Genomic DNA, 25,859 nt, shown 5'->3' on the forward strand with positions numbered 1-25,859 from the left:
TAATAGTTTAACTTTTGCATTTCATCTTTTAGCTTAAAAAATACACCTTTAATCCTACAAAATGTTTTGAACAGCCCAACTCCCCCAAATTTTAATTCCAAGTGATCAAAATACCTTGATCAACCTGAAACTGAGCCAAAACAAATTGGTCATTTCCCTGGCTGTACTATTATCATGATAAAAGTCCTACCTTCATTTTTGTTTTATCTAAAGGTTTACATAGGTTTGTGTTCCATGAAACACTTCCAACTTCATAAGCAGTATCAAAGAGTATGTGAAGATGCTAGATTTAGATTGCCCTAACTAGGGTTAGGTCAATGTAAGTGCCTAACTACGTATCTTTGGGGAGATTAGACTGGGTAAAAAATGGCTATGCAAGCTAACTTAATTCACCCACATATAGAGCTTACACTTGGATCAACTTAAGTAGATCTGAACATACATTTGGGAAGGTTAGATCAGACAAAAAAATGAGTGGCCTGATCTAACCTTAATTCATTAGGCTAGCCTGTGCCCTATCTAATCTGAATTTGTCTATACATTCAGAGGGCAATCCTGGAGACTGGAAAGCCCAGCTGCTCTCTCTAGCCTCAGGGCTGTGCGTTTCCTACCTCCCCCACACTGAGTGAGCTACCTTTTAGCCCCCCAGCACCCCTTCTCTTCAACAGAGAACTCCCCCCTTCCTCAATCCATGGACCTACTAGTCCCGCTAATCTTGCCAACCCACCCCCATGGACTCGGTCACAAGTCCCCATGATCCAGCTAACATATCCGTTTCAAGCCCACTAAACCACCAGTTCAACCCATCTCTCCCCCCACCCCGACTTACTTAGATCAGGGTCCCAGCACCAGCAAACATCTGCATAATTGGGACTACATTTACAATCACACCACTTAAAGTAAGCCATGCAATTGTAGATTGGGTCCCAGTAATGTCTGTGTGTGGCCAAGATTTCTCTGTTCTGTAAGGACTCTCTTTTTTCCACCCAAAAGTACTTTCTACTTTTTTTCTTATTTAGATTCCCCTTTCCCATTTTAATAAGACACTGTGTTGAAATAACCATGGTTGAAAGTAACATTTCACTGTGTTTGACAACTACATTATCCTTTAAGCTTCAGTAAATGGAGCTATCTAAATCTATTGTGTGCCCTCCTGGATACGTGCTGTCTTCTGTAACTAACCCCTTGTAATCATATGTCAAATACTACAGTAACAATCTGACAAACAGAACATTCAATGTTAATGAAACATCAAAGGCAGCCACTATGACCTTCACTATATATTTTTTACTAAGTAAAAGCTATGGATTAAAGAAACAAATGTTAACCATAAATAAATAACGTCCACCCTCCCTGTCCGCCCCCCCCCCCCCGCCCCCTTATTTTAGTATGCCATACATCATTTTAATAGGAAACTTGTTTCTGTTCTAAGGAAATCATTTGACAAAATTGTTAATACTTAACTCCTTGTGAAGCTCCTGCTTAAGATGAAACAAGGCAGCCATGCCTTAATAGTCAGGAAATTATGAGATCCAGTTTTTAAATACAGTAGGTGGCAAATAAAAATTAATAGAAAAATATTAAGTTAATTTTATGCTATTAGGACAATATCTTTCTTTCAAGGGTTTTCTTTATAATTGCTTTTAGATTATTTTAAAACTTCACTTTGGAATCTCTTTAAATTAAAAACATACTTGACTGGGAAAATAATCTCACTATGAGGTTGTCTACACTGCTGCTGTAATGGCTCCAGCATGCCTTGTGTATGCCCCCCTCCTCAAAATGCTTACGTACTTTCTGAACTCAGAAGTTTGCCAGTGAGGCTGTTCTGGGCTTCTTCTCAGCACTTATGTGCAGTCCTGTGAGAGAACAAAACAAGAGCTTGAGAGTGGACTCAGAGAGATGATCCTGCAGCAGTCTCAGTTACGTATTTCCAGTCCTCCTATATTTCTATTTATACATTTATTAATATGTGCACCATTTACATAATGTCCTAAATTAAAAACATAGGTACATCATGAGCCTCCAGATAGGCTATGGTCTATAAGGCGAGGCAAATCGAGAACAGTGGTTAGAAGAGAGATGATGATGAGGGATTGTATGGCAAGTAGGTCATAAAGAAGGATTTATGGACAGGAGAGATTATTCTAGAAATAAGGAATCTTAAGGTACTGAGAGATGAGTGGGAAAGGGGATATTTTTATTGGATGTATTGAAGGAAAAAAATTGAAAAGTAGGAATTGAAGAGAGTCAAAGATTCATCCAAGATGAAGTTCCTGGGAGTTTGTATGGATAGTAGAATTGTCAAGGGAGACAGAAAAGGAGATCAAGGAAATGAGCGTAGAAAATGTAATTGAAGCAGGGCTAAGTATCTAAAAAAATATGAAAAGGGATCAGACAGACAATGTGCTTAATTAAGCAGTAACAACAATTCTTTGTATACGCCACCTTTCTTTTAGAAACATGTCTATATGTTTGGAAGTGTCTTGCTTTCAACTTCTGGGATTCAATTCTATGATGTTGGTTGCAGGTCTTAAAACTGAGAATTTTTTCTTGCCTGAACTACTATTTAGTAAAACACTTGTTTGCTGTTCTTTTGTTTCCTGTTTGTTTGTTTGCTTTTTCTGGCAGAAAGGTTAATGACGAACTAGATTGGCTTTCCCTTATGATCTGTTTTTGCTGATGTTTTATTTGAATCTCTCTAATGTGTTGGTTACCAAAATGATTGGTTCAAAATAAATATTAAGTGAATATATTAGATCATTCAGTTTTATGTAGATTCTACTACTGATTTCTATATTTGGAATAGTTTAGTGAAAATTTCAAAGAAAATAACACAAATTGACTTAGTGTCAGTGGTCTTTTATTTTTTATTATCTGGTTACAGCAAGTATAACGACCAGTCACTAGCAACTTAAAAAAAATTACTATTTGCAGTCAAGTGGTGAAAAATTGCACTTTAGTTCATTACTCAAAGAAAATCTCTGTATATAACCGTGGCATATTTGAATTGCATAGAAAAGAGTAGTTGTAGTAATATTATGATTGGAAGAGGAAGGATCTTTCAACCCTGATCTTTTGGGATGATTGCTAAACAACACTTAATCCACCAATGCTTTATTTTCTATAACTTTTGTCACTTTCTCCTCTAAAATATGAATGCCAATTTAATTGAATAGAAAAAAAAAACAGTAAGACTTTCCAAAAATACATGTCTAAATCTGGTGTTTTTACATGTAGATTGGCTGGTTAGGTGTTCAGTCATGCAAATTACTCATGAAATGTAGAGACTATCTTAATACTTGACTGTGTATTATCAATTTGATTTCAGATGAAACACAATATTCGAAACATTATTCATGTTAAAATGTTTGTTCTGTAAAGTTGGCCTACTTTTAGTAAGGTGATTTAGAATAATAATATAAACAGTTTGGGTATTTTACATTTTGTAACTATTTTATTACATACGTTATTGTTGCAAAGGTTTTAGATTTGCAAAAGGTCTCTTAAATATTAAAAGTATTCTGCTGCTAAAATGCCAGTCCCACTTTTTGCATTTTATTTTGGATTATTAACTGCTGCCATCTGTTGAGAAACATTGGTGTTGTGAATTTCTGGTGACTTTTTCTTATGAGATGGTATTTATGAGGTATTATAAGACTTTAATGCCAACTCAGAAGAAAAAAAAATGTTCCTTTCAGTCAATATGATAGGTTGACAAAGAAAATTACAATGAATTGTGGGGAAATCATTAACTGAATGATGAAATATCTCTTTTTGCAATACTAGATGGAATATAAATCATGAAAACTATTAATTAAACATATAAATTGAAATTATAAATCCAAAAAAATATGCATTTCGGAATCAGATATTTGCAAGAACATTCTCTCAGAGAACTACCCACATCCACATATACACTCAATAAATTTAATTTTTTCTACTCTGCTGTTTGTGACAGATTATAAATCCCAGGATTTTTATCTTTTATCTCAAAATATAAGACATTGTTTAGCTGCAACTATGATATTTGGTTTGCTTGTCTCTTAATATATTATATTAACATTAGTGAATGATTTTCAATAATTTACCTTGTCATGACTTAAATGATTTATTGAATGAATTACTTTATTACACAGATAGCCATCATACTTTTGAAATATATTTTGGAGATCACCATTTTCATATGGTCAATGTAATACTAAACACAATGACAGAATCAGGCTAAAATATGTATTTCTTTAACTGTTAAAATGGGAAATATAGTCTATGAAATAATATATTATGAGTCTTCCCACTACAAATATGAACATCAAGTGTCTATCCTATTACTAATTAAATATCCAAATATGACACAAATCTTTGAGTGTTAAGGGTATGTAAGGGTACTCTGTTGCAAATCAAATTAGGTTTTTTTACCCACTATTTTTAGGACAATTTTTTTTTTCTACTTCACCAAGAAGTTAGGCTCTGATCAATCAAAACTCGGACTGAGTAAATGTTCAGTATGATCTCCATTTTAGAGGGAGGGGAAATGTTCTATCACCTGATGTACAGTTGTTATATGTTACACTTGGACCATACTAAAGGCACTTAAAATGCAGATGTCCACATGTTAAAGTGGAAAGAATCATGCTAAGTGTCTTCTAAGGGTATGCCTACACATGCTTTGATAGTTCCTGAATAAACTGCGGAGTTGAGTGCTCTGGAGTTGATTGCTCCTGAATGTACAATTTGAATATATGCCTAGGAGCAATTAACTCTGGAGCAATAAGCTCCACACTTTATTCAGGTACAGCACAAAGAGCTGCCCCAGCTGGCAGGGGGTCCTGGGGGTCAGCCTGCCAGCCTGGGATGTGTCTACCTCAGCTCAACATGCTGCAGAGGGCCTGGCTGGGATATGAGGAAGCTTCAGTGCATGGCTAGCTAGCAGGCAGCTCCCACACTGAAGCACCCTCATGCCCCAGCCAGCCCCTCCAGTGTCTATACATGCACCAGTGTGGTGTTTTCTACTCTGGAGCCGGACAGTAATTACATTTACAAGTACTATCCTGCTGCAGAGTAAATTAGTTTACTCCAAGCTAATAGGGGTGTAGATGCCATGTAGATGTCAAGACATTTACTGTGCAGCTAATTATTCAACTGCACAGTAAACATCTCAAGTAGACATGCCCTGAGAGTCTTAACTTTACACTGTGAGACTTTGGGTGAGGTTTATCTTTGGGTGAGGGTCATCTCCGCTTGGGTTATGACAACATCTGTGTGCTCCATGGGGATAAAACAAAACAAGCAACTTGCAGCCCTTGAGCATCCCAGGATGTACTGTTCCAAATCCTGTCCCTCCTTCCCCCAACCCTCTGCACCTACTCCAGGGCTGAGCTTTCCACCCTGCTGAACTCTTCTGTCTAGGGAGTGTTACTGCCCCAACGACAACACTCCTGACTTCCCCCAGGGGTGTGACCTTAGCTCACACAGAGCTCCTCACATATCAGTCCTATCCCACGACCCATACCTCATTAGCACATGAAAGATTCTTTGGTCTTATATTTCACTTCTAATAAAAACGCTTCACATAAATGTAAAGAATTTTTTTTAGAATAAAAGGAGACCGCATAGGCCTGCAAAGAGAAGCCACCCCCATGCCCCATGCTTCTCAGCCTCTTGACTCCATGCTCCCAATGCTGAAAGCTGCCTCTGTCCCCTCTCCCATAACACCCCCCCACCCCCCCCCCCCCGGCTGGGTAGGTATAGAGCAGTCATTCCAACACCCCTGCTTGCCAGCCTCTAGTGGCAGATCAGACTTGTTGAGGTTGGAAATGGCATTAATCCTTAACATGTGACTGCTCACATCCTGTTCTAACTTTAATGCCATGAAACATTCCATAGCTTTATTATGGTCTAATTATAACATGTAACAAAATCCTGAGACTCCCCATGTTCTCTCTAGTAAGCCACAGAATAAGAAGCATGTTAGTTTTTTTCTGTTTTAGTAGCGCATCGATAGAGATGCTGTTTAAAATATACCTCAAATTAATATTTGTTTTAAAATAAGTCATTCAAAATCAATGTTAAACTTAACATTAAATATGTTTATGTGGCCACTGGGCAAAATCATGCAGAGATCTGGAGTGAGGTGACATCAATATGCTGATGACACCCAGCTCTACTTTTCTTTCTCAACGGACCTGGCCCTGCAGCCTCTGTCATTTTCCAGGGCCTGTGGACATTTGGGAATTGGACGTGGGTGGAGCAACTGAAGCTAAATCCAGACAAGGCTGAGCTGATGATGGCTGGCAATCCATATGACCTGTCAGGGGTTGAGGCATCCATTATTGATGGGGTTCAGCCTCCCTCTGTCCATGTGGATTTGCACTCTTAGGATGCTCTTGGATCTTTTGCTGCACCTGGATCTCCAGATGGCAGCAGTGACTAGGCATGCCTTTCACCAGCTTCATCTACTGAGAAAGCTGCAACCCTTTCTTTCAGATTCAAATCTCACCAACATCATCCATGCCTTCATAACTTTAAGGCTAGACTACTCTACAAGGGGCTGTAGTGAAGACCGTATGGAAGTCCATTCTGCAGCTGGTGCAGAATGAGGCAGCATGCCTTCTGACAACCATTTCAAGCAGGGATAGCAGTAATTATAAAGATAGCATTATAGGGTCATCATGATTGAATTGAGCACACGGACCTGGTTTGGCCAGAATTTCTTAAACCTCACTTCTGTCATTTTCTGTTTAATAGCTTGTGTATAGTAAGACATTTCTTACTGTCCTTTTGAACAACAGAGCCTACATGTATAAGAGTGTTAGGAGAAAAGAAGGACTGAAATGTAAGGTAATTTATGTTACATTAACATAATTGGAAACTGACAAAAAGGTTTAGTAGGCACAATAGATGGTTATTACAGCCTATAACATTTGTATCTCCATAGCAACATCTTTACCTCTTCCAAAAGGCCACCTGAAATCTAAGAATAGTTCCTCAGGCTTCACATAGTGAAGGCATGGAGACAGTGTAATAAATAATAAATAACATTTGGTATACCAGTATGGTGCATTGTTGCCTATTCTGTAAATGTGTTGAAAAGACTGAAAGCTGCACATGGAAGACTTAACCTCTAGGCATAGTTTTGTCAAAATACAAAATGTTTCAAGGATGAAAACACCAATAAATGAGAGTAATCAGAAAGCTGCAAGGCACATTTTCCACAACTTTTTACAAAACTGAATCGCTTGATCTAATGCTGCATATGCACAGTACTGTATAGGGTGCCAAATCAATTAAATCATTAATTGACTATTTTCAAGAAAGACAGATGGTGGATCAAATTTTATTCAGTGGGAATGTTTTTAGTCTCCACACCTATGGGTGATATAGTCAGATTATCCAATGAGGAATGAAGAAGGGTTATCTGTCTTCTTTACACACAGTGGTTCCTTTCATTTCCCCCCTCATTTACTTTTAGAGGACCTCAAGTTAAATATTGCCTCTTTACTATAAGTAAAAAAAAAAATAGATGGGTAGACATAGTCCTATAAAGCCAATAAAGATATGAAAAAAGAAACTGGAATTTCACCAAATGTGATACATCTTCAACTGGTTATCAAGGAACATAATCAATTGGTACATGGTTTTACTGCTCAACTGACTACATGTGATTTTCCTAGATTTATATTGGTTATGTATTTCTCTAAGTGTCTACTACAGTAATTTGTCACCAGTTATAATGTATCTGGGACATTTCTGTTTGGCATGCAAACCTTTTATACGTGTGTGTGTGTGTGTGTGTGTGTGTGTGTGTGTGTGTGTTGTGTGCCCCCTGAAATGCACCTTTAATATGGAAAACAGCATGCTTCCCTCTTCATGTTTCCTCATGATGTATACATCTCTCTAATACCTACATAGTTATTTGTGCATGGATAATTCTTTCCTTCATTTGTAATGCAATGCTGGATCTGAAAATGGCTTGTGGCTGATTACTACTGCTTGTTTCTCAACAGAGATGGTGCATATCTACATACATGTTATTATTTCTGGAGGCAGAAATCACTTAAGTGCTAAATTTGCAATTCCCTCAATGTGGTGTTTAGCACAAGTGGGCTATGGGTAGCACTATACTGTACCAATTCTGCTGTCTGGGGCAAGCAAACCAGAGCAGCTGAGCAAAAGGGATAAGTCTTATACCTGCATAAATTTGGGCTTCTATTTCATGTTTCTTTACCACATGCTCATTCTATCTTCTTATTCCTCTACTCTGTGGGGAAATTTAAATATAAATACCATGAAAAGAATACGGTGGAATTTCTGGACATTGACCACCTCCATGATTTTTTCTTATTTTTCCCCACCATGTTCTGATTTACCTCCACCAAAGCAATGCATCTAGTGTGTTTAAGTTATTTTTGTACTTTACATTCTTTTGTCACTTCTTTTGTTCCACCAAATAAATGGTCTTTTCAAAGCTTTATTATACTGAGGTAACATTTTATAATCTTAGCTTTGTACTAAACTGAAGAAAATAAATAATTGTTGTTTTAACAGCTTTAAAGATTTCCCTGTGTGAGGAAATGAACATTGGCAAAGTGATGTTTGACTCCAAACTCTAACATTTATGTTTTATGCCACTGTAACTCTACTTGAATCACTGGCACAAAGCTGTAAAAATATCCTGTGATAAATCAGATAAAAGGGCACTATTATATAACTGTATGCATTTGCTGTATAATTATCGAAACTTTCTAAACACATTCTAGATTTGAGTAAACAATTGTATCTATTAAAGTGTGTTTCTTTCGTTTCCCTGATCAAATAAACTTAAATTATTGTAAGTCAAACTGCTCTTCTTAGAAGCTTTTTGCCCTGGTCAGCTCCCAGGGCAATGTTTTCTGTGGGATAATAGGTGTATCAAAGGAAAGGATAGATCCGTTTCATCTTCCTACTCTTGTGGGTACTTGTGGAAAACTCTGTTGTTCCAAGCTTTTTGATCCCTTTGTCCTATATTGTCTATGTAGGCTTTTTGTGATGGGGCAGAGATGCTGCAGATAATCACCTTCTCTCCCAATGCCAATTGAAACTTTTTTTGGAAGGACTGCGAGTGGCCCTCCCATGAGATCTCAGTTCTGCTGTTTTGATCACTTCGTTTAGGCCTAGCATCTCTTCGGCTCCCTCTCCCCCCCGTTACTTTTTCTTGATTGGTGGGATTCAGGGAATCAATGGTGAACTGGGCCTTCTCTTTTGCACTAAATTTTACTGACTCTAGTTTCCTATTCTCATGCTCTTTGTCTCATGCCACTATCCTGTTTTATTTATGTATTTATATAAAAGCAGCAGTATTCATAGCTCTGCCATAATGAGGGAAATCTTGTATTTAGGATTGCCCAGTACTTATACATTGAGAATCTTACATGTGTATGTTTTTCAGTGGAATTTATTTAGTACGTCTTTGAGCATCTGGAAAGGGCATTGACCGGGGTTTGTTTTTACTCTACATCTCTCCCCTGTGATGCCTCCCAGATAATCTTCAACAGGAGCAACATCTGCTATCACCAACTGCAAGCCTTGACCCTGTGCTCTCCAAGATGAAATCACCCCAGGGCAGCAAAGGGCTCCAAGGACATAGGGTCATAGCATATACATCTCTATATCAAACTTACTGAATCTATTTGTAAGAATGCATGTTGCTGTTTTTATGATGTCCATTAGTATAATGACAGTATATCTGGTCAAAATTAAGAGTTGAAGCAAGAGCTGATTGATAACATTATCTTCTGCTCCTTCCTCTCACACTGTTGTCCTGTTTTAGGTTTCTCAGTGGCTCCTTGTAGACTCCAATAGACATATCCCCTGAATCTTATGTACTTACAAGTTGCTAAGGGTTGTCAGTGTAAGTAATTTCCACACAACCACTTCAACATAACTCAGTGAATCACGGAGTCAAAAGAAACTTAACTTGATTTAACTCTCACACCAGGGAGCTGGAAGAGTTGTACTAAGAAAAGAACAGGAGGATATAATGAAATATAATTTTAAATAGCCAATCCTTACTGTAAGTTTTATATTTTATATTTCCTTTTATATCTATGAGAAGGTATAAGTTGGTCTAGAAGTCCAAATGACTGTGCAAAGTAGTCTCATTTGCTCAGCATCTCTAAATTTGAGCCACTTGCTTTTATGAACTTTGCCTGAAGCTTAGTAAACTGCCAAAAAGAATCTACCAGTTTATATACCCTGCTCTGATTATCATTTAGACATTATTCAGCTTTTATTTTTCTTTTCTGTGACTGCAAGTATGATTTAAAGGTAAGCGTATACACCACACATGGTTTGTTCATTAAGGGTCCTTTCAGTAGCTCTAAGTGGTTTGGTTTGGGGGTTTTTTTAAGTACGTTTTGATGACTGGATTCTATATCAAATGAGGTATAATTTTTGATTCACCTTTGCCTGTTGAAATAATATTTTATCTGTAGTTATATTCTTTTTCTCCTAGATTTTCATCCTTCATAATAGCCTAAGAATCTAACAGTGATACTATTCTTATGATTGTAGGGAAGTAGGGCTGGAAGGGACTTCACAAGGTCATCTAGTCCATCTCCTTGCTCAGGGCAGATTCACTCCTGACTAAACCATCCAAGCCAAGTGTCTGTGTAGCCTGTTTTTGAAAATTTCCAGGGATCAAGATTTCACAGCCTCACTAGCCTGTTCCAATGACTGACCACCTTCATAGTCAGGATGCTTAAATTTCCACTGCTAAAGCTCGAGGCCATTGCTTGTAGCCAGTCCCTCCTCCTCCACCACCCCCAATCATTTTTGTTGCCTAGCACTGGACTCTTTCCAAACAGTCAACACCCTTCTTGAAGTGGGGGGCACAAACCTGGAAACAGTCCTCCAGATGAGGCCTCATCAGTACTGAATAGAGCAGAAGAAACACTTCCATTGATTTGCAAGTATTAAGATAACCTAGAATGCTGTTGGCTTTTTTTTTAAACAAGAACACACTGTTGTCTTTGTCACCTTATGGTCCACCATAACATAGAAACATAGAACCCTCTGGTCCATCCTTAGTCTATATTTGTGAATGCAGTTATTCCATCCCAAGTGAAGGACTTTGCACTCGTTCCTGTTGAATAGCATCTCATTGATTATATATCTAGAGAAGTCTCTCTCTGGTCTAACTAGGTCATTCTAGATCCTATCCCTGCCCTCTGCAGTATCACAAATCCACCCAATTCGGCATCATCCACAAATTTGCTAAGCATGCTCTCGGTCCCATCATTTTAGAATGACTTGAAACAAAGCTCAGCTAAAGGATATACAGGTCATTTTCTACAGTATATTTTGGGGGCTTCTTACATTCCTACTCTGCAGTCTACTCATGCACAGTAGAAGAATCAAACCAGTTGTACTATGCATGAAATGGTGCCAGCCCTTTTTTTTTTTTTTTTAAATCAGAGCCTGTATATGTCAGGTCCTATAAGAGAGCAGATTCTACTAAGGACTCCAGAAAGAGAGGAATATATTTATTATATGTTTCATAATAAATATATTAATCATCTAAACTTTTAGATTGGGAGGAGAGAACAGAAACAAAACTCATAGGCCATGTCCAGATAAGCACGGCTGTGTGGTGTGTGATGCCACAGACATATCTGTTGCACCGCATACCACACATTCAATTATTCTCTGCACTCCAAGGGAGCAGCACAGAGGGTTTTTAATTTATGTTTTTTATATATATTGAGGTGTTAAATAAACCTGTAGGGGAAAAAAATAGAATGGTGCATTAGGTGGCAGTGTGCACTGCCCAAAGCTAGAGCCTGGCCTGCTGGCCAAGCTCCATGTGGCAGGATCACCACTGCTGCAGCTGCAAGAGGCCCTGAGGACCCCAGGTAAGGCCTCTGGGGCCAGCCCAGTGCTAGCCCCAGGCTCCTCTACCCCACCTGGGGTAACTTGCCACACACCAGAGTGCGTGTAGCACAGGTGTTTTCCTGGGACAACTAGCAGCAGCACAAGATGAACCCCCACTAGTTGTATCCAGGAAACTAAATATCCATGCACATCTGGACATGGCCATAGAGTCTTAAATTTTAGTAGACAACAAGAGGTCTAGCATCAGCAGTGTTGATAGTGTTAATGCAAAAAGTGTTAATGAAAAAATTTTGTAATAATTTAAATATCAATGTCATTGATCATTCCTTTGCCCAAACAAGAAAGGAGAGTAAGAATCACAGAACTGCAATTGTCTAAGAACATCTTATTTTGGCACCAAGACTGAGTGACATTTGGCAGAGACAGGCACGTGACCCCAACATTGCATTTTTTTCACCCCTTTTCCTGATTCTGACTAATGCAGCTAGTCCTGATATTCAAGTAGGACTAATGTAGCCAGCCAGGCACCACAGGTGGCTGTTAAGGGCAACAAATTGAAAGGTGTGCACACACTTCACACGTGATGCTCATGGTGGACTGCCTCGGGACTCCAGGGCCCTGTCTGGTGCCTGCCCTCACTAGCTGACAGGTACATTACCAGGGAGGACAGCACATTTTTGTTTACCTAGGGGGAACAAATCCTTATGCTGCTCCTGTATTCAACCCACTTTGAAGATGTAGCTGTTACCAAGTTTGTTCGAGTGTTGAGGGTGTTATATTTGCATAAAACTATAAATTTTAGTTTTATCCTTTTCTTAAAAAGAAATCGTCTTCAGAAAACCTGCAAACCATTTTCTAAGACAGATTTAGTTGCAAAAGCAAGCATTCAGAAATTAGGAAATACCAGACTTTAGGTTGCCTGTGGAAGCTTAATTTATCCCCCTTGTGCATATTCATTATGACACAGTCTTTAATTACACAATCACATAGTATTTTTCCCCAGGCCCCCTTCCTCATTCAGTGTACAGGACGGATGGTGCTCAGGGAACCTGGCAGCTGTTTAATATTTTTAACCTTATCGTTTAGTTATTGCCCCCTGCATTTCTTACTTCACGCTATTCGACGCCTGCAATGAATACAGAATGATTCATTTTCTTGTTGTCTTTTTCAGCATGCTCATCACCATAGTATCTGAGCACATGAACATTAAATAATATTTTCAGCTGTGTCCATCCTGATCCAGTAATATGAGTGTAACTTAAAATTAATTTGAACAGAATGATATTCTGCTACTGGTAATGAAGATATCTCTATGTTGAAAGTTATACTCTATGACTAAATTGTAGCTTTGGACTAAACTGTAGAAATGCCCCACATTAATAAGAATCTATTCATGTATGGTGGAATAAGGCTATATTCATGTAAATGTGAAACTGCAAGTGGGTCATGATGTAAGGAAATGAAAAAGGAGACTTGCTGACATGTTTGCAATGTCGGTAGAATTGAAGAAACACAGCTGAATTTGGCACATATTAAAAAATGAAGAAATTTAACTGTTGCAGTCTTAGAGAGGATATTACTCCCTAATGCCTTAACATGCCACTGATCATGCCCTTCACATGCTACTAAGGTCATGTGCTAACCTTAACACCAATTGACATTCCTTACAATTGGCACCAGCAAACTCTTGTGTAATATCTAATGTAACATCTAACTCTAGTGAGTTATCTCACCCTAACAGTGCAATTTGAGTAAGGTTCAGTTTGAATTCCTTGGGGATATAACCAAACACTTATTTACCAAAGGTGTCAGTGTTGTGTTCAAAACCCTGTTAATGCCAGGCATAATTTCTTTCCAAAAAAGAATTAATAACCTGCAATGACAAAAAACACGTGACCAAGCATTGCCTGCAATGCATTGCATCTCTAACGCGTCTCGGGGCAGAGTATCCCATTTTTTTTTAATTTAGAGGGAGCCCAGTGAAGATAAAAAGTGATCTTCTGTTGTATAAAATAAAGTCTAGGATCAATACTTGATGTTTAAGTATTGTGAATTGCTGATTTACGCTGGGATTTTATCATCTGGGTACCTTGGTCTCCATTCCATTTAAATCTTAAATAATCAGTATCAAATCTGTTTTGTGACATCATCTATTCATAGAGTGATGGCATAGTAGGGGAAAGAAAAACAACTGTCAAGGCAAAAAATAATATACTTGGAGTATTTGCTATAATTAAAGCCTTAAGTCCAAGCTAGTTTTCTAATACTTTTGCTGCAACCACATATATTGTGATTCAACTGTTTTTGAAAGGTCAAATTCATCACAAAGCTCAGAAAAGGACTTAATATGATCTCCTACTAGAAACTGTTCTAAATGCACAGTACATTTATCCATCCACTTTCTCCATGTCAGTTTGTGGTACCCATACTTCAAAAAGGTATTGTTGCAAATAGAGGCATTGTAGTGTAACGATGGCCTCTCATGAAACTTCAGTAAGTTCCCAAAATTTTTTTTCAAGCTTTTTTATGAATTCTCATTCTTCATAAAGTCCAAGAGTCCTGGTCCCAAGCATGGAAAAATATAATGAGGCTAAATAAAAATCATTTTGCAAATGGAGGTCAACACTTAAGTTTATACAGTGACACCAGTTATATGCCATTAGTAATAGTTATTCCATGAATTCTGAATGTGACAGGCTTGGAGAATGTTAAAAAAAAATTATGCTGCTCAGGGTTTTCTGGTGATATTTCAGAGGAAATCAGAGGTTATCTCTGTTTCAGCAGGAGTTCAGAGTCCCTCATTTGCTTTGCAAGGTGCTACCAATACTTTAATCAATGGCTACCACAAAAAACATTTGTCTAATTTATGATAAACTCTTTCTGAAGAATGCATGTGTGTGCCATCTCTGTGCAAGTTAATGAAGAAAGGAGTTCTGTGTTGGATTTCAGGGAAAAGGCCAAGGATGTATCTAATAAGCCCACAGACATGAAAGTCCAGTGACCACAGCTTCTGTTGATGGTTGCAACTTGCTTTAAAATGCACGTGTAATAGGTGCATCAAGTGCTCTGAAGCTGCCCAAATTATACCAGCATACAAAGCATTCATTCCATCCTTCAGCCTCTCAGACCTTACTCATTTAAAGATATTTTAATTAGATTATTCTTTGCCAGAATTTACAGGAGGTCAGGGGAGTGAATTTCAGGATTAGTAAATGATATAAAGATAATTAAAACAATATTAATTAGAATTTCTCTACCCTGACATTAACATTTTGGAAGAGGAAATATTTAGCCTGTTAAATCTAAATGATGCTTGCCCTTACTATATACTATATGAGTAGAAGGACTGTTTATCAAAAGAAACTCTTGCATAGGTAATAGAAATGTTAAATTCAAATAATGAAGTCTATGCATTCATGCAGCCAGTTCACATAGTCTTTATGAAAAAACTACACTAGAGTAGATTGATTTCTCCATGTGCATTTTGATGCATAAGGGGATTCTTAGACCATAAATTACGACGCATTTCAACTTGACCCTTTTGTACTGAAATGTAATATTTAAATAATTTTAGTTACCTTGATTATTTACAGCCAGACCTTGACAATGAAGAAAAAATAAATATGTAAAAACTACTAAATATTAACTTCACAAAAGGAATGGAATGGAATTTAATTAATTTTACCATTCCATGGGCTTCAACATTAGGAAAATCTAAATAGTGGCAGTGGAGGAAAAAATGAAAAAATAAAAAATAAAATAAAAAAAATCTGAAAAAAATCTTCATTGCTCTGTTGGAATTATATCAGTGTTGGCTATAAGTATTACAAGAACTAATGAACTAATCTTTCATACCTAACAGTGAGATGACAATTATATCTGGAATAGTACAGAAGATTCCTCAAGCTCTGATAACACACGTGCATGTGCACACACATGCACACACGCACACACGTGCACGTGCACACACATGCGTGCACGCACACACACACATGAACGCGCACACACGTGTGCACACGCGTGCATGCACGCACATGCGTGCACGCACACAAGCACGCGCGCACACACACAAGCACGCACACACACACACACGTGCGCGTGCATGCACACACACTTTGTCCGCTGTATGATATCCTTAGACTCCACATTTAGCTGCCAATAACCATCTTTCAATATTAGCAGCATGAATAACTGGGGAGGCACCATTTGTAAGTGACAGTATCGGTGGTGAGTGGTGACCACCCACAGATGGCGGTGGCGGGGCAGGGAGGTGGCAAGCGGTGGGTGATGAGTGCGGACTGCCTGCAGATGCTGGCAGCTGTGTTGGCAGTGAGGGGTGGTGGGCCGCAACTGCCCGCAGAAGCTGGCGGTGGACTCGGCAGCAGCCAGTCATGGGGGAGGGGCACATGCCTGCCCACACTCCTCCTATGTATTGTGTGGGCCGGGTCCCAATCCCGCCCTCGTCGCCATGCGCAGCGGTGATTCCGATCCCATTCTGGCCGCCATGGGTGAGCCGGGGGTGAACCGGGGTCGAACCGGACCCGTCTCCGGTGCACGCGGGCTGTGGCCGGCAGCCCGGGCACGCGGGGCTGGAGAGAACTGCGGGGCGGTTTAGCGCACGCGAGTTAGAATTAGTTACGGAGGCCTAATGGTTGATTGAAAAGATTATTTACTTACACCGAAGATGGTATTGGTGTAGGCTGGACAGGTTTCCAGGCACAGCTCCCGCTTGAATCCTCATTGGAGGACTCTGACAAATCGATTGCTCCCACGGAGTTTGCTAGGCTCCGCGGGTCCGGTTAAGTTGGGTTCAAAAAGTTTCCCTGGAGTTACTTAGGCTCCCAAGGTCCGAAGTTACAGGAAAGGGATACATCTAGGATTGCGCTCGGCGATGGGGAGAGGCTAGAGGTGCAGTTCGTTCTTCCCTCCAGAGTAGTTAAAGCTCCGTGGGTTCAGTTATTAAGCCTCTATTGCCTGCTTAGGGGAGGCGCGTCGGGTCCGCGAGGGTCCGCAGCGCTTGGAGATCTTCACACAGAATCTCTCTCATCCTCCCTCCTCCGACTTGGGCGGAAACTACCCAAGCCTTATGTACGGCTAGCAAGTCAATCGGTAGCCACCACGTGTGCCTACATTAGGAATGGGCCAATAATGTGGCTCAAATCCCAATACAAATGGCAGGAACTTCTTTACAACGTGTATCACTACGATGCAAAAAAGAGATGCACACTGCAAAGAAGCTGTAATTTGGCGGGAAATCCCCCTTTGCACCAGAGTTCTCTCTTGCAGCAGAGAACTCTACCGTGCAAAGAAAGCGACAAATAGTGGGAAATAATTTAGCGGTGCTGAAGCACACACACAAACAAAAAATCACAACTTTGGGTTGTGACATGTATCACCTATGGTTAGCAGAATAAAAACAGGCAGCACCCTTTGTACTACACAGGAAATAGTAGAGATGCACTGGAATTATGTATAACAGCTAAAAGCTGAGATAAGAAGGCATTTTGCCCTAACTTTCAGTCCTTTTCTGCGCTTTACTTTCCTAGAGATGGCATTTTTTAGATAATAAGTTTAGAATGCAATAACAGCTTTAGCTAATAAGTTTATTGTCCTCCACTTGAAGGAATTTTACCTGATACTTGTGCTGAGTGCATTTCTTTATATTCACCCTTGTTCTGCATGTGGAGAATAACACTAGGGAAAATTAATTATTTTTACCATGTGGTCATAGAGTCCTGCTATGTCACCATAGAGAACTACAAATAAACAGTTTAATTTCTTATTTAATTATTTTCTAGTCATGTTGACAGTGAAATACCTGTAAGTTGATACTTAATTATGAACTTTGTTCTCATAGACCATGAGCTTTTGTATATTGTCAACCCTTCAGCTTGAGTTGTTTACCAAATCTGTAGCCTTGCAGGACAGATTGTGCTAAGAAAAGCAATGATATGAATCAAGTACATTTTTTACATAATCTTGCTCAACTAAGCAAAATGTACCCAAAGTCGTATTTCTTAGAATATAGCATAAACAAACAATACCAGGTAGCTTCTTTGCTCAAAACACCCAAAATAGTCAATGAACTCTCTGCCTAAGTACTTCTGTTTCACTGATTATTTCCAAGGACATATTCACAACACCTTCACCAGCCTTTTTGTTCTTACACACATAGGCCAGGTACAAACATTTGTCAGGTGGGGGGGAGCAATTCTTACTGACTTTGGGGACTGCACCCCCTCTGGATGCACCCTGTGTACATTCAGTGAGATGAATGTACAGTGACCGTCAGGCAAAGACATATGCTACATATTCCTGTCTTATTTTCCCATCACTTTGTTTTACATTTTCCAAGGTGTTAGCAGTTAGGCCAATGGTTTTTAATCTACAGATGAATCTATTGGCATGTGAAACTTCAAAACTACTGTTTTGCTATTACTCTGTGAAGAATATAGAGAAGACTGCAATGGTATGATCCAGCAGTGATTGTCTATTGTAAGCTGTCTTTATTTTGTTACTAAATTAATATGTGTGTGGAACCAACCCTGTAATATTCACTATAAAGACAAGCATTGGTGATGTGTAGGGGTGCACACAGGCACTTCAAAGTCATTAAGCAAAGATTTCTGTGGGTGATATTTTTTTGTTGAACCATCTGCATGGTTGTGATACTTTGACAAGCTTTTGAATGCAATTAATTTTTTTCAGGTCATTGCATTACTTTCAGAAACCTGTTTAAGTGTATCCCAATGATTCAGTTGCTCCAATTAAAGAGATCACCCACATAAATCCTTGCCTCTAACATATTGACTGAACCATCATGGCTACATCATTTCAACATCTGAAGTGATTGTGTGTTTTAAAAAGTGATATTTAAAATGTGTTTACTTATTTATCAGAGCAGTAGTGTGATTTCCCCTCCCCCCCCCCATTTTGTTTTTATTCCAGGAGTCCCTACATTTCAACCTGTTAATAGTGTATATTTTGACATAATATTAGATGTAATTATGCCTGATGTAATTATCATTATCATATGGGCAAATCCTCCAGCAACTGGTTATCTTAGGCAGGACTTGAAAAATGACCTCAATAGTTTCCTAAGGCAATAACTGAATATCAATGTCTAGTTATGTTTAATGCCAATGACAGAAACAATCTTTGAAAGACACAATGCAGGGTCCACAATATTCAAATTATTATGCCACTATCATATCCACCAAGCACTAAGTAAGTAAACCATAAAATGTAAGCTTTCAATATCAGATGCTAGGAAGAGTATTGGAAAGGTCAGAAAATGTTTCTGATTCATAAATTTTACTGTACTAAAAACTGAAAGTAAAAGGGAACCTTAAATAAATCCACCATATCCCTATGACACTGACAAAAATATTCTGATTTAATGCATTACTGTGTCATTTTTCACATGCTATAGACATTGAAATGGGGAGATGAATCAAACTGTTCACATTGGATTTGAATAATAAGCAGATGATGCATTCCTCAAGGCATACTGAACTAATTTAAGAGTAATCACATCTCATGTGGTGTAGTATAAACTGTTCACTTCTAGTGCTGAGGGAGCTCAGGATAGAAAATTTCCCCTCTGCGTGGTGTTAATGTTAAGGTGTTTTTTATACTGCTTCATGGCAATATATGCTGATTATGGTTTTCTTATATATCATTCACCATCTGAAACTTATCCTTTTTTCCTGTATATTTGACTTCATTTGTTGCTTTTTTTTTCTCTGATATTTAGTTCCTCTCCGTGAAAAAGCATAGAGGTAGTTGCTCTGCAAATGTTACTTTTCATTTTACTTTTTATCTTTCAAATGCTATTCCAAAGGTAAAATAAAGGTATTTTGCAATATATTTCATGACCCCATTGTATTACTTTATGTTTAAAAAATTATGATAAGTACATTCCTGGTCCTTTGTGAAATGTAGCCAGTCAAGTCAGTTGGGCAATTACCACTCTCCATTTGGCCACATAAGCTTAGGAAATCATGCAAACTATGAGTGTGAAATATCCAAAGATTAGTTTAATTATACATCTTAATATTATTAACATCAGTAAGAATAATAATATTTTTGTGTTGAGCTTTATATACTAAGAAAGATTTCCAATAGTACTCACTCTCATGGACGTCTATCATCATCTTCATCTTCTCCTTCTCCTTCTCCTCATTAAAGGCATTCCTAAAAATACAAAAAATCAGAAGAGTTAATACCATAAATGTAAAACATGTATACATATCCAGTTACATGTGTCTGATTTTATATAACACATAATCTAGAATAACAGTAGTCTACTACTTCCCCAAGGCACTTCTAACACCATAGACTTCTATTCATTTTTAACAGCAGACTGTACAATAGTAATAAACAAAAAAAGTAATTTGCGTTGAAATATGAACAAATAATGCCATGAAAATAATTTTTAGTCCAATGTTCCCTTCAAAATCTTATAGTTGTACCTTAGTACCTTAGCTTCAGACATGTTTTATTTTTGTTTATAATGTTAGTACCTAGTGTGTAATGCTGTAATTTGTCTTAAAGCATTTAATTTGCCACATGTCACGTCTGAAATGGTGGTGAAGTGGCACCACTCACTTCCTTGAATTGTACTTTAGGATTGCTTTCTGTTTCTTCCCCCACCAATGTTATGATAAACTTACTTGGGTTGCAGCTGGCCTATTATTGATGTCATTAACACAGATAAGTGCTCCAGACAGCTAAACAGTGACCTTGAAGGCAAAGGTATAAAACTACACATGAGCACAAATTAAAAGGTTAATGAACTGCTATCATCATCTCTAAGATACGTAGTAAAACAGTCTATAAAGTTGAAGTAGTATGTCTGACAAAAGGTCTGAATAATAGAGAAAGCCACTAAGTTCTCGGCCAAAGATCACAGGAATGAAAAGTCATGATAAACACGAGACAAGCCAGATTAGAAATGTTACTGCTTGTGTGAATACTTTCTGTATTGCATTTTGGGAAGCCATTAAGAAACAGTCTATTATTGTTGGAAAAAAAATAATACATAAGAGTAGAAGAAAGGAGAATCGTTTGTCACACTTCCATCCTTTGGGAGATGGACAAATCATGAGCTCAGTGACTTTTGGTTGACCAAAAGCATGCGTATATATATATATATATATATATATATATATATATAAATAAATAATCCTGCAATAAAGATTTCAAATGGGAGCAAATCTACTACATTCCCTGATATATTGATGCCAATGGTGAATTAATGTTATTGTTAAAAGTGTTCTAGCTTTATTTTATGACCTTACAGATATTCAGATATTGTTATGCCTTTTCTACATTAGAGCTAAATATTATCAAATATCTTTCATCCCATCCATGAATGTACAGATTGTGAACAACTGTAAACCGTGTTTTGAATAAGTTAATTAAAAGGAGCTTCTGAAGCATCTCCTTGTTAGTCATGTTCTCTAGTACTCATTTCATTATAGTGCCATTTTTCTGAAATCTCTATCTCTTTTTTGTTTTTGTTTTTGAAGCGTGGACACTAGGGCTGTGTGAAGCTTCAATAACTGATTTAATTTGGCCTGATTGGGGGGCTGAATCTCTGAATCTGAATCAATTTAGGAGACCAAGTAAAAGCTCCAAATCGATTCAAAGCATGCAAATGGTTACGGTGAGATGGGATGGTAGCTGGCTTGGTGGGATGGAAGTTGTCTTGGTGCCAGAACCACCCTTTGGGAAGCATAGTTCACAGGGTAGGAAGTTTGTTCAAACAAGACAAGAGGATGGGGAATAGGACAATGCATCCTGGGATGCTGCACTTCAACTTGGGCAACTCATCTGTAGGGAGTGACCATACATTAATGGAAAATAAATTGAGTAACATGGATCAAAGATAAACCTGCCCTGAAGTGGCATAACTTTAAGCCACCTAAAGTGTGTTTAAAACTAACTTCATGCATTAATGTCGGGACAATCCTGGGGTTAAGAGCTCCAGCAGCTACCTAAAATTAATGTATAACATGCCTAGGTTTGCTCTGTATTGACTCTTCTTTGCTGGTTATAGGGATATCTGATTCTCATGGGATACTACTGCTCACAGAAAAAATATATCAACTCCATCCTGTATGCTATTGCTAGGCATGTAATGTCAATGCGGGGATTAATAGGAGAAGGTTGGAAAAACTGACTGGCTTGGGGTTTTATTTTAGGGAAATAGGATAGTATGGGGAAAGAGATATAAAGATATACAGATCTGAGAGTTTGCATCTCAAAGAAAAAAAAAATACTGAAGGACAGAGAATTCCCTTAAGGCTTTCTCTTTTGACCTCTACATTCTGCTTACTAAGTAGAAGATAAGCGAGTGAAGCAACAGGACAATGTATGGGAGAAGGAAAAAGGGCTGGTAAAATGATATGTTTATGTACGATATTCTTCCAGTTGATTCACACTACTCCAGGAATGGAAGGTAGCTGTCAACCCATTTTAAACAGTCACTTGTTCTGGGCTGCTTTATGCTGCTTCAGATTGGCCTAGAGTAGCCCAAACATATCAGTGAGCAGGTCAAATTTGTGGGGGATAAGGATTTTTTGTTTGTTTTTGGTGGGAGTTAATGAAAGACTTAGGCTATCTCGTTAAAATTGTTAGAGTGGATATATTATAGCACTGTCTTGGAGTTTCTCATTTAAAGTTCACCTTTTTTTAACTTAAAGAAAAATTTAAGGTAAATGCATGATGTATTGTGTTGTGTCCATTTATCACGTAATGTAATCAATAACGTAACCAAAGTTGTCATGAAAGATAAAACAAGTGGTGAAATCTTTGGCCTACTGAAATCAGAGTCAGACTTTCAAATTAAGGTGTTGGGCATATGTTCATTTGTAGTGCTGTAAAGCATATCAGTGCTTTGAGTTGGTGAGAGCTGTGGGGCATGCAAATGTGCAAAGCCCCTAGCCTTGAGTCCTACAGGGCAATTTTAAATATGTTGCCAACACAGTGCTGGCTGCTTTTAATTAGCAAGCTGTGCTAATTAAAAGTGTCCAGCCCCACATTGGGAGCACATGCATCAGTGGCTCAGTGCGCCTCCATGCTGAGAAAATGGTGGTGGTGCACTTTGAACTAAAGCACATCGAACGTGTTTTAGATCAAAGTGCACCACCACCATTTTCTCAGCTCAGGGGCACGCTGAGCCACTGATACATGGCACATGAGGTTGCCAGAATGCATCCATTTATGGGCTTCAGCAGACTCGGTTAATTGAGTCTGCTCCAACACAGTGGATTTCCAGCGTGTCAGAATAGGGTCCTTGCATGTGTATAAGTGCCCACTGATTTCCTGTAAAGGTACGTTTTCCAGCCAGGATCAGCTTTTGCCAGTGACAACTGCTGCAGCTTCCTCAGCTGTTACTGAGGGGTGGCACCAGCCTATTGCACTGCCTGGGAGCTGCAACAACAATCGCTGTTATGATGATTTTGGTGTTCAGTCACTTGATGGTGCTTCCACAACCAGAACAGCTGGTGCTGCTGGGTACTGACTGGGCTGCCTGCAAGGCAGGGCAATGAAAAGTGATCCGACAGTCTCCTGTACCCAACCAGATGTTGTCATTTCTCTGCAGACCAGAGCAAGGCACCTCTGTAGCAGCTGCCTTAGGACCCTATGGGGTATTAGGGAGCCACTTTCTCTCCTTCCCCCCTTGGAAGAGTGGAGCACTTTGGGACACTGGGCTTCTGAAAGACCCCATGTAACAATACAGCAGAGGGTAGGACAGGATTGCACCTTACAGCTAACTGCCTTAGAGCCATGAGATTTCATAGGCAACCTTTTTCGTGTTATGCATATTGTAAAACCTAACTATCCACATTATATGCAGCGCTACACAAGGAAGTGCTACAAAGAACAAGAACTTTTTTATGGTGAATTTCTCATTTCTTCTAAAACTATGAGGGCATGTATACTGCTTGAAAAGTAATGTGTTCAGGACTCAATTGCCTGTTTTACCTACTTTTCAAGACTCTTCCTAAAGATAAAGTATATTTTGAAATGATCTACATGCTCCAGTTACTTCAGCCCTTTTAGTCTTTTCCTATTTCAATTGATATCCTACTCATCTTTAAGGCAATTGTGGTCTCATAGTCTTTGGCTAATTAGATTTCAGCTTCTGTTACTCTTTTTTGAAAAATAGTGATGCTTGCTTTCACAGCAGTTGACATTCCTTTTAATTGCTCTGACACTTGTATCTCTGTCTTTGATTCCCTGAAGTATTTGTTGTTTCATCACCCTCTCCTCAAAGTGTGCTTGTTGAAAAGCTCTTGATGACATTTCTGGTAACTATAGAGAAAATATGCATCCAGGATTTTTTCTCTGTTTCATTTGTTTTTTGGTTGCGCCAAATCCACGTTGTTGTGGATGTCAGTTAATAGTAAGGATTTCAGCCTTCTGTTAACCATGACGTACCAATTTTATCACATCCACTTAAACAACCGCCCATCCCCTGGATTTTTATTTCTCCTAACAGTATTACTGCCCCCTACTGGATGGCTTGAAACTGTTCATCTCCTATTTAAGGGCCTTTATTGTACAAAAGATATATTGTTGAATCCTGTGGGAAGAAAGTTATTCAAACATAACTTTTTCAATTGATTTCTTTTCTCTTACTATGTTCATATCTCTTTGTGTGCACTTTCAAAAACATTGTAGTAGGCATATTTGCTGACAAAAAATATTCATGGAAACAGTGAAATTTAAGTGAATATTCCAGCATGTTTACTATAAGGGATTTTATATTTCTGATCATGGGTGTTTCCAGATTCTTAAGAGTTAAACTAATCTGATCAGAAAACAGAGCCATAGCATGTAATTTAAGTATTCTGTCATAAAGTACAAATTTTAACCAAAAAAATGCCCAAATCAGCACTCTTTATAACTATATTTTTGAAAAATCCTTGAAGTGAAAATTGTGCATGTAAAACATTAATCAAATACTTTAAAAAAAATGCAGAAGTTTTGATATTTTAGCTACATACAGATATTCAATTTCTGCCAGGAGAATTGTCAGTCTCCTAGTAGAAACTAGAAGCATTCAAGTATGTGAACATGTCCTCTCCAGGAGAAAGATACTTCAGGTGTCAACCTGGAAGATCTCCCTTTTAAAAGAAACTCTTTGAAGAATGAATACCTGTATATTCCCCTCCTGGTCAGGTCTGAGAGGGGAGCAGCAGGGCAATGTTTTCCATCTCTTCTACAGATTGTTGACTGCCTGGTTTGGAGAACAGGCTGGGGGCTTTTCTCTACTGACCTCCATTTCCAGAATGCTCCCGCTGGGTAGCATACACATCCCATGGGGCTGTGGAAGCAGGGCTGGGGAAGCTCTCCCTAGAGCAGTGGGACAATGCTCCCTGTGCTTCCCCAGACCAGGGACTAACTGGTGCTCAAAATGGGCTGTGGGCTTTGTCTCTCTGCTCCACTCTTTTCCCAGAATGCTCTACAAAAGGGAGCGGAGCAGTGGAGGGGAAGACTCTCCATCTGTTTCTCAGACCTGGGCTTCCCCATGCTTTCCCCAAACTGAGATCACCTTGAAACCAGGATCTAGGGAGATGGGGTGGTTGCAGGCTGAGAACATGCTCTACTCTTTTTTTTTTTTCCCCCAGAAACCATGTATAGCAGTGGCAATTTCTTCGAAATTTCTACCACTAGAAATGAATGCCTACTCCTGGACTTTGACAACTCATGAACTAAACTACAGCCTAAAATACTGTAATAAATGGTTCAGTGCACATGGATCATCATGTTCCATTGTTGCCATGTATTCCTTTAATTGAATAATGTCTTAAATACCTTACTTTTTAAAATTACTCTCTCCTTTGGTAGTATGTAAATATTTTCTGCTTTTGTTTTTTATTATTGCCCATTTATTATTGTATAAATATGCAATGTCTTTTTATTTAGTTTAGATTGCATTAAATAATGGAATGGAATTGATTCATAATATGAAA

At 38.5% G+C, this 25,859-nt stretch overlaps 1 protein-coding gene across 1 annotated transcript in view; it reads left to right on the top strand.

Annotated features, from left to right (window-relative positions):
• The window catches only part of CSMD3 (CUB and Sushi multiple domains 3), a 1,325,501-nt gene that overhangs the window by 726,316 nt on the left and 573,326 nt on the right, over nt 1–25,859 (top strand). The window lies entirely within an intron of this gene.

The sequence above is a fragment of the Alligator mississippiensis genome, chromosome 3 (assembly GCF_030867095.1).
Source record: "Alligator mississippiensis isolate rAllMis1 chromosome 3, rAllMis1, whole genome shotgun sequence".
Lineage (NCBI taxonomy): Eukaryota > Metazoa > Chordata > Crocodylia > Alligatoridae > Alligator > Alligator mississippiensis.